Genomic DNA, 13,965 nt, shown 5'->3' with positions numbered 1-13,965 from the left:
CTGGTTTGGTCCCTTTTGATTCTTTACCTGCAGGGTTTTCACTTTTACTTGTGGCCACAAAGTCCTAGTTCTGATGTGAAAAATCTGTGGAAATGGTACTTTCTTTTATAGTACCCACTTACATAGCTTTTAAAACAGAAAAGCCCTTCTGGGATTTTTCTTTCTTTCCTCCTTTTGAGAGTAAGGGAGTTTGGTTTGGTTTTCTACCAGGCATATTCTCTTATTCTTTAGAAAGATATTGTCGATAACTATGCATAATAGGGAAATTTTGGTTTTGACACAGATTGGTTATGGCATGTATGAGGTCCACTTCAAATGTTTAATGTATTTTTCAACAATAAATCAGTCACATTTGGAACTAAAAAATCCAAACAAAATAACATTCTGTTTCTAGCAACGAACAGGTTTTCATGCAGAATTAAAGATAATGAACCATATGAAAAGAAAATACAAACTAAGCTCTTCGATACTAAATTTGATACAGTATCAAACTACCCCAGCATTTACAGTACTACTCTGCTGTGATTATTGGTTGATTGAAGTATTTTATGTCTCTTAGTAAGCAGCTTCATCCATTGCTGGTGTTATTCAATGCAGTACACTAGATATAAGTTTTCCTTAAAATTCTGAAAACTGGGATAGCTCTTTTGCAGTCTCCCACTAGTGAGTCACTTCATCTTGACATTCTAATAAGTATAAAATTCAAAGCATATTAAAAGGGTAAGCACAAATGACATAAATTCATTGATATAAGATTATTAAAAAAAAAAGCTACAAGCATTTTTTAGTGCTGTTCTTACTGCTTTCACATCTTACTAAATCCCTCTTCCATTAGGGGGTAGCTACAGTCATGATTAACGGAGCACAGAAGTAAGGTTCTGAGACTCTAAAGGTATGCGAGACAAAGTGTTTTCACTGAGACTTCAGTGCAGTATTTTTTTTCTCAGAGCAACTCATTCAGCATCCTAGGTTGCAGGTAAATTTTTAGTCACGATAGGCATAGAGTGGGCTCAAGGACACCCAGCTCTTCACAGGCTATCAGTAGTACAGATGGTCTTCAGTATTCTCTGGCAATCTGTAGATGAAAGTGGAATCAGAGGCATGCTTCTATAAATTTAAAAGCAGAGGTTTAGGTTTTTTTGTTAGAAAGTAACCAAAATGTAACAGATCCATGAGTCACTTTCTCCAAACTATCTTTGTCCTTGGTTGAACACAAAGAGGTGACCCTACCTGCTTGTGTTCTTGCAATTTTGTTTGAAGTATCAATGAAGTTTTGAAGTGTACGATGATTCTTTCCACTTACTGCTTGTTTGTTCGGTCCTCAGGGGGTTTTGCCAGGTATAAACTTGATTCCTTTTAGAACATTTTAACCAATACTTCCATTCTCAAAGCTAAAGGTGGAGACAGACAGATACTTTCTGCTCAGTGGAGTTCTCAGTATATGAATACTTTGTGTTTTGTGGAACCTCTTTACTAGACAAACTTGGAGTGTTTTCTTAATGCAGGTGGCAAAAGTGCAGTATGAAGTGAGTTCAAACACTGACATACAGACACTACAGACAGGTCCTGCAATGTTTCAACTGCTACCCGTCAGTGTACATCCCACTAATTAACAAAAAATCCTGTCCCTGGAAACCTTAGGGGTACAGAAAGAGGCTGGCTTTTGGTAACAGAACAGCACATTGAGTCCTCACAAAGACTCAAGGACTAACAAGTTTCTTCCATTTCCACAGATGTCCTAAATGAATGAGATACTGCAAAGTTACTGTCCAGTCACCTCATGCTTGCATTGCTGCAAGCAAGAGGCAGAGTATAGACCATCCAGCAGGGCCTTCCCTGGCACCTCAGCACTAAGCCACTGCTTTGGAGAGAAGAGGAGACGGAAAGAAGTGGGACCATGGAAGCTAAGATAGGAAGTTGTCTCCAGGATACTCAGCAGGGATGATGTAAGATGCCAGACAGAAATCCTCTGTCCCCTGAGAGCCCCTAATCCATGTTCCCAAGCAGTTATTTCCTGGAGGCTGTCCAATGCTCCAGCCTCTGCTTCCCAGTTACCAAGTTTCCATCCCCTGAGCAACAGCCACTTCTCTCACAACCCTTATAAAGCTGCCCTCTCTCTCCAACCGGCGTCTTAATTATTTGCAAAGTGACAAGCAGGCAAATGCATTCTTTACTCCTACTTTCACTCCAAAAACTAAATCATCTGCCCCCCTTCTCCAACGCGCCCTCCCCCCCCCCCCCCCCTCGGTTCTCTGACATCTACCTTGTTTTACTGTTCTTTCAACAAGGCCTGCAAAGGCAGTAGACATACTTCAGAAGAAAAGAAATCACAAGCAATACTGCCAGTCAAACCTTCAACCAACACACAGAAAAGTGAAAACGAACACAAAGGGACATGCTTCCCAACAGTTCTATTTAATACTTTTCGATTATTCTGTGACAGAAAATTGCAGATAATAAATCTTTCTTCTCAGCATTTTTCAAGCTCTTTTAAATGTCTGTCATATGTCCTTCAGGCATTTCTTTCCCAGGTTGAAGGATTGTAATCAGTCAACCCTTCTAAGTTTTCTGTAATTCTTACTGCTCTCACAGTCTGTCTTTATTGTAAGATGCAGTGAACAGCGCAGGCGGTACTGCAATAACATCCAAGTTTAGTTTAGCACTTTGGGCTTCTAAAGTAATATTTTTTCTCCTTTTGAAAATGAATTTTATGTGCTGTTTTATTTCAGAAAAACTTAGAATTGTACCATTCTTCCAAAAGTTTTCAGGATTACGTTTGGGTTTGTTTGTCCAGAATTTTTACATGTTATGACCTTATTATGCCTTCTTCCCTCAAGAAATGCAAATCTATATACTTCTCTCATTATGAGGAAAAGCATTCTATCTTTTTGTTTTCTATCTCCTAACCCATTAAGTCACAACAGTACTGACTTTACAGCAGAGCTTATTATCTTTACTAGATAGTGGTGAAGTATTTTTAAAAGTCTTTCATAGTGGAGTTTATCAGTAGATTTTTGAAAAGGAAAATGTATTATGTAGAGCATCTGTCCAAATACTTCACATACTTAAATGCATTTTCAGAACCATAAATTTTCTGCTGTAAAATATATATTCCAAGTATATATTAGCCTATGTGTCTGATTCTTCTGTTCTTCACTCCTGTTGATTCAGTTTATCTGTTATGAAACTCACATTTGCAGGCCTGTGGTTCCAAAGGTCAGTGTAAAAATTTTAACCCTATTTTCTAAGCTTATTCTGTCACCAGAATGGATTTAAGCAAGAAGCTACATGTTAGAAGTTAAAAAGTTTCTTATTTAAATTCTTTAATTTTGTGGTGCTAAATATAATCTTGTCCTGATTCTTTGATACTTTATTGATTCTAAACCCCCTCCTAAAAAAAAATTCGCCTGAGAATTTGATCATCAGACATTTCCAATCTTAACAATAGGATCCAGGTACATACTCATTTATACTTGCCTGCAATAAACATGAAAGCCAATTTTCTTTTTCTTCTATGGTCTTGAATTCTCCAGGTAGTTATTTCATACCTGATTAACACCTCATCTACACCTATTCTTCGGTGTGTTCACTGGCCATTTTGAGTTTTATTGTGGAGTTTTTACACTTAGAAAGTTACTTCATATTTTTTGGCCTGCCTTTTTGAAGCATTACATTTAATATCTGAAAATACATGTTCTTCTCTATGGTTCCACTTTAAGTATGTCATTTGTTTCTAATAGGTATCTTTGTTCTGCTATTTAAACATCAAAGCCCCATTTCTTATTTTAGGATTTTGTTTAACTAATAGTATACATCTAATCTGAACCGCTAATATACTGTCTTTAAACACTCTACTAACTCTGCAAGAATTTTATACTTTTGAATGTTTTTTCTATTTATCACTTTTTTATTATTATTTCTATCTATTTTCTCTTTTTAAAGGTAAATGTTACAGTGAATAATCAGTGTGATTTTTTCCAGTGACAAGGAATTTGAGTACATTATGGCCACTAGTATAATGTGAGTGTTTATAGCTGCAGATTTTTATACCAGATCCCTCACAGTACTAGAAAATCATCTAACAGTGGTTTCTGATTCTCTTAGCAGTTGCTTCATGAAACAGACTTCATTTAAAGACTCCAGAAATGCTTTCTCTGCTTCAGAGGCTGACATGACATTTATTTATTTTGTATAAGAATAAAGTCTTTCATCTGGATTACTTTTTTAATATTAAATCCTTTATAAAGGCCTTTAAGATTTCATGGTTGTTGTCCCATATTTGTTGGTGGATTGATAAAGCTCTAATATAATTCTTTCACCGTAGAAGAAAGGAATAAGTTTCAGGAAAACTCTGTACATCATAGAATTAGTTACCTTTCTAATCTTTGTCCTGTGATTAGCTTTCAGTTCCTTGCAACCTGGTCCTCTCATCTTCAGTAATACTGAGTAGTATCTTGTCGTGTAAGAAGTAGTAATGCTTATGGATAAAGCGCTGATTCTTATTGCCTCCATACTCTGTCTTTAAATTATTTTAAACAATCAACAAAAGTAATGCTTTATTTGTTAGAATGGTTTAGGGGTTTATGTAAACTTACTCTGTTATATATATCTCACTATCTGGGAATATATTTCTAACCTGCTGTTTGGAAAATGGGGAAGACTCAGAATTGTGATGATACTCTACAGTTCTCAAAATCTTAATTTATATCACATTATATTAATTATATTCTATTGCATTGTATTTATCCTGTTATAGTACTTTATATTACATTTCATTGCATTATGTATGAAAATAAACATTCTATAAAGTCATAAGTTTACTAGTTTATACATATTTCTTAAAATGTATAATATATACTTAACATGCTATTTATATTAATGATAACAACAATCTGGTGATATAACGTTATTCCTGGTTGAATTTGAGCTTAACGAGAAAGTAACTCTTAATCATAGAGAAAACTTTGAAAGTAGATGCTTAGCTATGAGTAGAATGACATTTCAAGGAAAAGTCACTCTCAAGAAGACACTGAAGATCATTCAGGGGGACATTTTAAGGTCATGCACAGTCTAAGGAACATAAGTATATGAAGGTTCTTAAAACTGATTAGTCCTACAGACAGAGAGCTTGAGTGAAGAGGAAAAATAAGAGAAAATTGTCAGGAAAACACACAAAAAATATTTAAAAATATGCTGAACTGATATTTCTTTTTTACCTTTTGATAGTATTTACTTTAGATTAAGATATATTTGTTTAATGGATGACAGATTCAGAAACAGTATCTCAATTACCTGCTTCAAAATAGCTGGTATTCTAAAGTATGTTAGTACTCATTTTGAGTTTTGTTTGATAGTCTGAAAGGACTTTGTGAAGCCTAACATGTAATCAGTCAATTTTGAGCTAAAATATCCTTTAACAGTAATACATTTAAAATATATTTTGAGATTCTGAATTGCATGTAATCTCACAGACTGGTGATTATCTAACTAAATACATATGAGAGGTAACCACTGAAATTTTCATGTAATATATCAAAGATTTGAGATCTATTGAAATTAATGAACAACTACAGTTTCCTAATTGCAGCCTCATTTCCTAAATATTCTTTTTTAATTTACCTAAGACATAATTTTAACTCTTTATGGTATAGTGATAATTTTCCTCTCCTGGTTATTAGATCTATAGCTCTGGCCAAAACCAAATACACTGAAAATGTGGTTATGTGAACTAATAAATCTACACTACAAATTAGCAACTGTGATGTTAAAAATAGACATATTTCCTGCTGAAATTGCAAGGACCTTGAGGAACAGAAGCTGAACAACTGCACCAATGAAATCTTTATAATCTTAGAATTATAAACTGCCATTATTACCTAGGGTGCTGCTGTGCTTTAACACTGGCTGGCAAATTAAGCACTACACAGTCGCTTGTTCATTCCATCCATGGTGGGATAGGAAGAGAAGTGGAAGGGTGAAAGTCAGAAAACTTGTGGGTTGAGATACAGACAGTTCAATAGGTAAAGCAAAATCTGTGAGCACACAAGCAAAACAAAACAAGGAATTCTTTCACTACTGCTCATTGGCAAGTGAATGTTCAGCCTTCTGCAGGAAAGCAGCGCTCCATCATGTGTAATGGTGACTTGGGAAGACAAAACACTATTGTTCTGAATGTCCCCCCTCTTCCTTCTTCTTCCCCCTGCTTATTATGAGCATAACATAATATGGTCTGGGATATCCTTCGGTCAGTTGGGGTCAGCTGTCCCAGCTTTTTCCCCTTCCAACTTGTTCCGCACCCCCAACGTACTCACTGGTGGGGTGGTGTGAGAAGTAGAAAAGGCCTTGTCAGGGCTTACACTGCTCAGTAGTAGCAAAAGCATCTCTGTATTATCAACACTGTTTTCATCACAAATCCAAAACGTAGCCCCTTATAGTCACTATGAAGAAAATTAACTCTATCCCAGCTGAAACCAGGACAGATGCCAATATAGGAAATAATTTTAACTTTGAAATTACTTTCCTGAAGATGTCCTGAAATATGTTAAATGCTTCATGTATAAGAAAGTAATCATGTTTCTAGATAGAAAGGATGAAGATTGTGTTTTCTGTGGAACAGATGTTTGTCAATGAAGCCCTGGCTATACAAATGTCTTTCAGACAATACAGTAAATGTGTAGTTTCAAAATTAAATTGATGGAATCTATTATATAATTTTGATTGGGAAAGTCTTCAAAGATGTTTTTGTTGACTTTCTCATCTTCTCACAAAAGGAAAGCCCTAACTATGTGAAATGGATTTTAAGGGGTTCTTGCAGAAGCAAGTAATAAAATTGTGAACTAAACCATTCATAGTTATTGCAAACCCATTAGCAAGTCTGGGTTTGTTTCCTCCTCCCTGCTCCTAGAAAAAATGTTAAGCTAAATTCACAGAATAATAAATATGACTCCCTTCGCCACCCCCATCTAGACCACTGGTCTCCAAACTGGTGTGCAGTCAAGGTACACAACATGATTCATTGGAGTTTAGGAAGAAAATATTAGAGTTTCAGCAGTACATATTAAGCATTTGTAATGTGTAATGTATAATTTATAAATAAATATATTGAGGGGGTACACTCAAATAGCACTTATAGGGGCAGATGATCAAAAAATTTTGGAGATCACTGAACTAAACTGTCATCTGTGTTATGTTCAAGGTTTCTATTTCCTTCCATTAAAAAACAACAAAAAATTAAATAAACCAATAATTAGGCAAAATTCAATCTGGTGGAAAGAGAAACAGACAAGACAAGCACCTAAACACATCATTTTTCAACTGTTGAGCTGCCAGAACTGTAAGGACATCTAAAGACAGGTATTTACATTTTAAAAGAAAAAAAAACAAAACAAAACAAAAAAAAAAAAAAACAAACAAAACCAAAAAACAAACGGAATGGTGGAATTGGCTGATATTGTGTTTCAAATTTACAAAATGTAATCCATGTGATCTTAAAGCTTTTTCAAAAGCATCTCAATATTGGTCCAAATTTTCTCTGATGCTTGAGTTTACATTCAAAGCCTTCAAAAGAGGTTTCAATTACTTTGTTTGAATTATCGATTAGTTGGTTAGCTCCTTATTTTATTTTACTGGTTTGGCTTTCCACCCTTGGCTTAAAATCAGAGTGAGATACAATAGGGAAAAAAGAAGTAAAAGGAAGAGGGGAAGAATCATGTCATTCATTCATACCAATATGCTGGTCAAAAGGTGCTAATGGCACAGGTGGTGATCACCCACCAGAATTTCACAGTTATAGGAAGCAAACAGCCATAAATAATTTATCTATGCTGTAATCTTTTGTTTGTCAGAGAAATGAGCCATTCAGGTACCCAATAATGAGATTAGAAAGCAAATAAAGTCTCACTATGTTTACCTTAGCTGCTACATCTTTCTGTAGTGTCAGAGTAATTAATTATGAAATTTTTTATTGCCTGTTTTTCAAAAGGAATCAAAATTCATCAGGCATGTATGAAAACAGAAATGTGGTGACCACGATTTTTAAGGCTGCATTTATGCAGTCTTAAATGGAATGTTAAGTGGTTTTGTTCCAGGTAAATAATACCTCATTGGATTAATAAGGAGTCAGGGGTGTGTTTGGCATACTGAATCAAGATTAGTAGCATGAGTATTATCTGATAATCCTATTAAAAAAATAATTATATATTATCAAAAAGATTACTAAGTATTAATAATTTTCAGTCCTTTAATTTGCCCCGTAAAGAAAATGTTCAAGAATAAATGGTTTTGTTGTTTTCTGCCCATTCTTGAACAACATGCTTTTAAAGTATCATGTCTGAAGTAGCATTCAGCACATCAAACCTCAGTAATTAAAACATGTACAGAATAAAATTTAGAAGTTACAAAATTAGATAGGTCATTAATACAAATATTATATTAAGTAATTTCAATGTATTCTAATATAGTAAGTAGATAATATTTCACAAGTTCTTTAATCTAGGAATTTCCCATGCTACGCCACGTTCTTCATTTATGGAAGTGAAAACCAGTCTTTTTACACAGTTTTATAAACTGTAAACAAACATACTCATGAGCATATTTTCTCCCACAAAGCATGGGTTCTGTTGCATTTTAATAATGTAAATCATATCAAATACAGATAAATGTGAAATGTCATCTGAGCAGTAAACCACTAGTTTTGTATCCTCATCTGCAACCTAACTGGACTATCGACAAGACTGATTTTCCATAGTTATGTTGTGATTAGTGTTTATTGTAACCTGAAATTGCTTAATATGTTTTTTTGGTTTTGTTTGTTGGTTGTTTGTTTTTTTTTTTAAATCAGTAGTTGTATCAGAAGAGGTGGGTTCTGATCTCCACTTTCTGATCCCTGAGTACATGTCTGCAGCACTAACTATCCATTTAAGATGGCATAAATGCAGCCTTAAAAATCCTGGTAATGACATTTCTTTTTTCATACATGCTTGATAAATTCTGAAGGTACTTTGTGAATGATAAAATATTTTTTGTAAGGCCGGTTTGTTGGTTTGTTTTTTTTAAAATTTATTTTCTAAGAAAAGATCAGGTTCCAACTTGAAGAGAAAATAATAATAATAATAAAAAAAAACAATTTGGTATTACAGCTGTACTGATCTGGGGTATTACATGTCTGTGTGGTGTTTCCATCCTTCTATAGACCAAACGCAATTCATCATCATCAAATACCACAGCACTTTCAGTCATAATGCATACTTCATCTTTTCCAAAAAGGAAGATGTGTTTGTTAGTTTGTTCTTTTAAATTGGTTTAACTAAGTAGTCCAGTTTAAATAATGGGAGGGTTAATAAACACAAACTGCATCCAACAGAGAGCATTTAAAAGACATGCTGATTTTTTTTTTTCTTTTCTTTTTTTAACTGATATATTCAGAATTTACAAATTTTAATGGACAAAAATGTTAGTGCAGCCTAATATATATTTCCTAATACATGCTTCATAGATGTACACAGAACTGTAATTGATGTTTTTAAAGGTTCTTTCCTCAGAAAACACACACACACATAGTATATAGTATACGGTACTTGTCATACATTATTTGGTATACAGTGTATACACTATGCATAAGCAAATCAGATTTGCACAAGGAGGTGCTGGTTTGTTTTGATCCCAGTAAGAAGGATATTTAGAAGCCATAAAACATCACTTTAAATGCAATTTGTTAGAACTATAGATAATACTACAACTATTCAAATGCTGGAAAACCTGATTTTTGCAGCATTAACTGCATTTATCGAGCCTTCAGCCAGACTTCATCATGCTGTGCAGATACCATCCATGGAAAGCTTACTCAATATTTTGGTCTTTTGAGCACTTAGAGTATTTTCTTTGAAGAAAAGAGTTCTACTCATGATTTTTTGTTCATAGGAGAACTTGCTGCACTTTTAGAAAAAGACAAGGACACACAGGTGGTATAATTGCTGGTTCCAATTGGAAGCTGCCTATACATCTTCTCATCCCGATTGGCTGGTGAAATTTATCCTGTGGAAAAGGGATATGTGCAGCACAGCACAGCCATTCTAGAGGGAATTACTACAGTCTGTATAACTAAATACCAACATGAATAATCCTCATAAGGAAGTGGTCTTACAGAGTCCATGTAACTATGTGGTCTTTGCTCAGTATCTAAAACTCTTTTCCTCTGCTTTTAGTAATTTTTTTATGTGGTGTTGCATTCAACAGACTGCCAGCAGGAATGTTAAAAACATTGAGTTTACTTGCCTGTTCACTTTTTAGTTATGCTGTTATGTGGTTAGCATAGCAGCTGTTTAATGACAATGATATAAAGGAAGCACATACCACTTTTCATAGCTAACGTGATTTCACCTTCTTTATCCTAGTCTAACCTGGAAACTAGCAAATCTTAAAATTCAATATTCAGTTGCAAAGGCTTTCTATCCTTCTCACTGGATTCAATTTTGTTACCATTATGTGCTACTGGTAGAGTGTAATATTTTGCCTCATGATTTATTAATTTAATAGCTGATCTATGTTAATTGAAATGGAACAGCATTACATTACTTGTGGAGAGTGACTGGAGGATTCTTCCCTATAGTCTGTTGCATCATGTTACTGACCCTTTAGCTGGTCCACATGTCAAACAGTTCCTAGCAAGCAAAGGAAATCATAGCATAATCTGATTGTCTTGTTAACTACCTGTCTTGTGTTATTTTTGCCTTCTCTCCTATGGACCTAGCTGGAAATCAGCAACCTCAAGAAATTTATGTGATTTCAACTCTGCAATTAGTATTCATGTGAATAGTAAGAAGTTGCCAGGCAGTGCTGGGAAGCCAGAAATTCTTGCCAAATCACAATCCTCTGTGAGATGGGGTGTAACTCTTTTGAAAAGAGACGATAATGAATTAATTCACTTAAAGAAAAAATATTTTGGATGTTGACTGTCACTAAATGATTATCTCAAAATGCAAGACTTAAAAGGAAATATCCAAGAAGAGGCAAGGTTTTCTGGAAAAATCTCTCTCTCAGAAAAAAATGAGTTTATTGCATAGAGGTTTAGAAAACATTCTTTTTGCTGACAAGGATAATACAGAAGAACTGGACTTAGCTGATCCCTCATTCCTTCATTAGGCATTGGTTGATGTTCACATCTGCTGGCCTATTTACAATAACTGTGTTTCTGAACCTCTACATACTGCCTAGACTAAAAATTCATTGCACCATTTTCTCTATCAATAAATAGAGAAATTAATTTGGAAACTGTGATATAGTGTTTTGATAGTTACATATGAAAAATTATTATTTTTATATTCTGTTAATATTATATTGCTTTATTGATTCATTAATGGAACATCATAATCTTGCAATTAAAGTTCTTTCCTTTGGCAGAGTGATCTGGATCTCATCAGAAGATGGTTTAGGGATCCAAGAAATTAATTCAGTTGAAATGCAAAGATCTGCAAGGGGAAAAAAAACAACAACAAAAAAAAACCCCACCTTCTTTAAATACTTGTTTTTTGGTTTATATGTTGTAAACTGTATGTACATATACTTATTTAAAAGATCAAAAAGATGTAGGTTATTTAATACTTTAAAATGAGAGAAAGTTAAGAAGTAAACATATTGCTGAGGATTAAAGATGTTGATCTTTAAAAGGAAACACAGTAAACCATTACCTGGGGTGTTGGGAGGGCTAGGGAGCTCCAAAAAATCCAGGCAACGGTGGTAGGGAAATTTACACTTCTTGAAGATGTTAATCTTTCTATATTGCCTATGGCTGGAGCCTATATAAAGACCTTAGATTTGATGCCTAAATCCAGCATAACAGAATTTAGACTACTTATTGATAGCCCACATTCATTTCAGTCTGAATTTTTCAGAATGATTGCATTAATATTTAAAGCAGACAGATAAGACACATGCATAAAATCAAAAGTAGGGTGTTACAGCACTCTCCAAACTATCAAGCTGCAATAAGGTATATAACCATCTTATACCAGCATACTCTTCATGGCAGTCCCTCTACTGCCTTCTCCTCACCTCATCCAGGGCCCACTCTTTGCTTCTTCATCCTCTCCTTTCCTTGGCTGCTCCCCCTTTTCATTAGCTGCCCAACCCTTTACCAAAACCAGCCACAGCTGCACTTTATCTACATCGGCCAACCTGCAGTCCCTGAAGCCAACCCACAGCTGTATATTATCAATGCTAATTAACCCAGCTTTATTCCTCTACAGTAGGGAAGTATCTTAATGATTTTATTTTACAATAAAAAAATGGTAGCCATGAAAGAATTAAATTCAGTGATATTCAGTGAAGTAGAACTAGTTCTGATCTGTAAAGGCAAGAAATTAAAAACAAACAAACAAACAAACCACCCAAACTTAGAGGATACTACAGGAGTGTGATTAGAAGGCATATCTTCAGCACTTTTTAGCACCGTTTCAGTAAATTACCATGTACTTTCAACCATAAGTTCAAGACATCCCACCAGAGTAATACTAATGTAAGGCTGATTAATACTGGAAGAATATTTTGGTGAGAAAGTGAGAAAAAGTTGTTAAGATGAAGCAGAATGTGAACTGAAAGGAAGCAAGTCAGTTTTATAGAGAAACTAAAAATCTGAGAAGATGAAGATGAATGACAGAAAACGCTGATATGTAAAATCTGTGTGCAGTAAATAACTAGATACAGGAATGCTGGTAAATGCTGAGTGGAGATTTAGGTAAATATAATCAGGAACTTTGTTAAGAGGAACCTGCTGAAATTCTTACGAACCTAAAAACCATCCTGAAAGGCTTGCTATCGGAGTCTAAGCCAAATGCTTTGTATAATTACATTAGGAATTTAGTGAAATAGCCCACAATGAAGAGGGAAGAAAACTAAGGGACAGTGAACATCCAGCTGTCATGACATAGAGCCTTTTGTTCCATGTTAATCTTGATAGAAAAGTAAGGGATAAAATTTCACAGTAAGGGATAAAATTATTTGCATTCAAATAACCCTGATTATAAACATAAACTTTCCTTGTTGTTTGTTTTATTTTGTTTGGGTTTTGTGGTTCTGTTTGTTTGTTTGTTTTGATGAAGCACTGATAAATTCAGCGAACTCAAAGTTAGAAATCTGAACAGCAAGGATCCCTCCTAATACATATAAAAAAATGTAGATATCTGCAGATGGTAAGCTAACCACAAGTCAGCTCATATGCCTCATTCTTAAGATAATCTGCTTTACCTTCCCTGAATATATAGATATCAGATTTTGAACAATGGCTTTAATGGTTTACATTACTAAATATGGATATATAGGTATTTCATCATTGATGTTTATCCATAAATCGCATATACCCTTTTGGAAGTGGGTAAGTTCTATGCAATATTAACTATGATGAAAACAGTTTTACTATTATTCTACAGTTTTTTCAGTGTTGTCTCAGAATTAGTTTTCCCAGGAAAATCCTCTTCTACTTCTTTTGAAATAATTTCAAACGTAATCATATTTAGTGTGTTGCATTATTAAGCATCTACAGCCATATATTTTTTCTCTCTCCAAAGGTTAGAATTAGGAAAAAAATTCCACTTCTGTAGTTGGTAAATGAGAGAACCAAATGTTGCAGTTCTGAATAAGAGAGTTGAAAACAAGTAACATTTCAAATATTACTTGCAGCAAATGCAAGGCTAGATACAACTTTCAAAGGATTACTTTTCTCCTTACTAACATATTTTCTGTTGTGGAATTATTTTATTTTTTTTTTTTGTAATTATGGCTTTAGTATGTATAATTTTATAAATTTTGTTTTAATTGTGCTCATTATTCCTGAAATTAGAAACCAGTAATTTTTTTTATAATACAGAAATCAGTATAACACTCCATTTCAATATGAAGTTAATTCAGTGACTTAGTGCCTAAAACTAATAAAGCCATTTGGTTGTTTTGGTTCCTCTAATTTTTTTTTAAAAA

Source organism: Falco cherrug, chromosome 2 (genome assembly GCF_023634085.1).
Source record: "Falco cherrug isolate bFalChe1 chromosome 2, bFalChe1.pri, whole genome shotgun sequence".
Classification (NCBI taxonomy): domain Eukaryota; kingdom Metazoa; phylum Chordata; class Aves; order Falconiformes; family Falconidae; genus Falco; species Falco cherrug.
The sequence above is the reverse complement of the archived record's forward strand: the minus strand, read 5'-3'. Positions refer to the sequence as shown.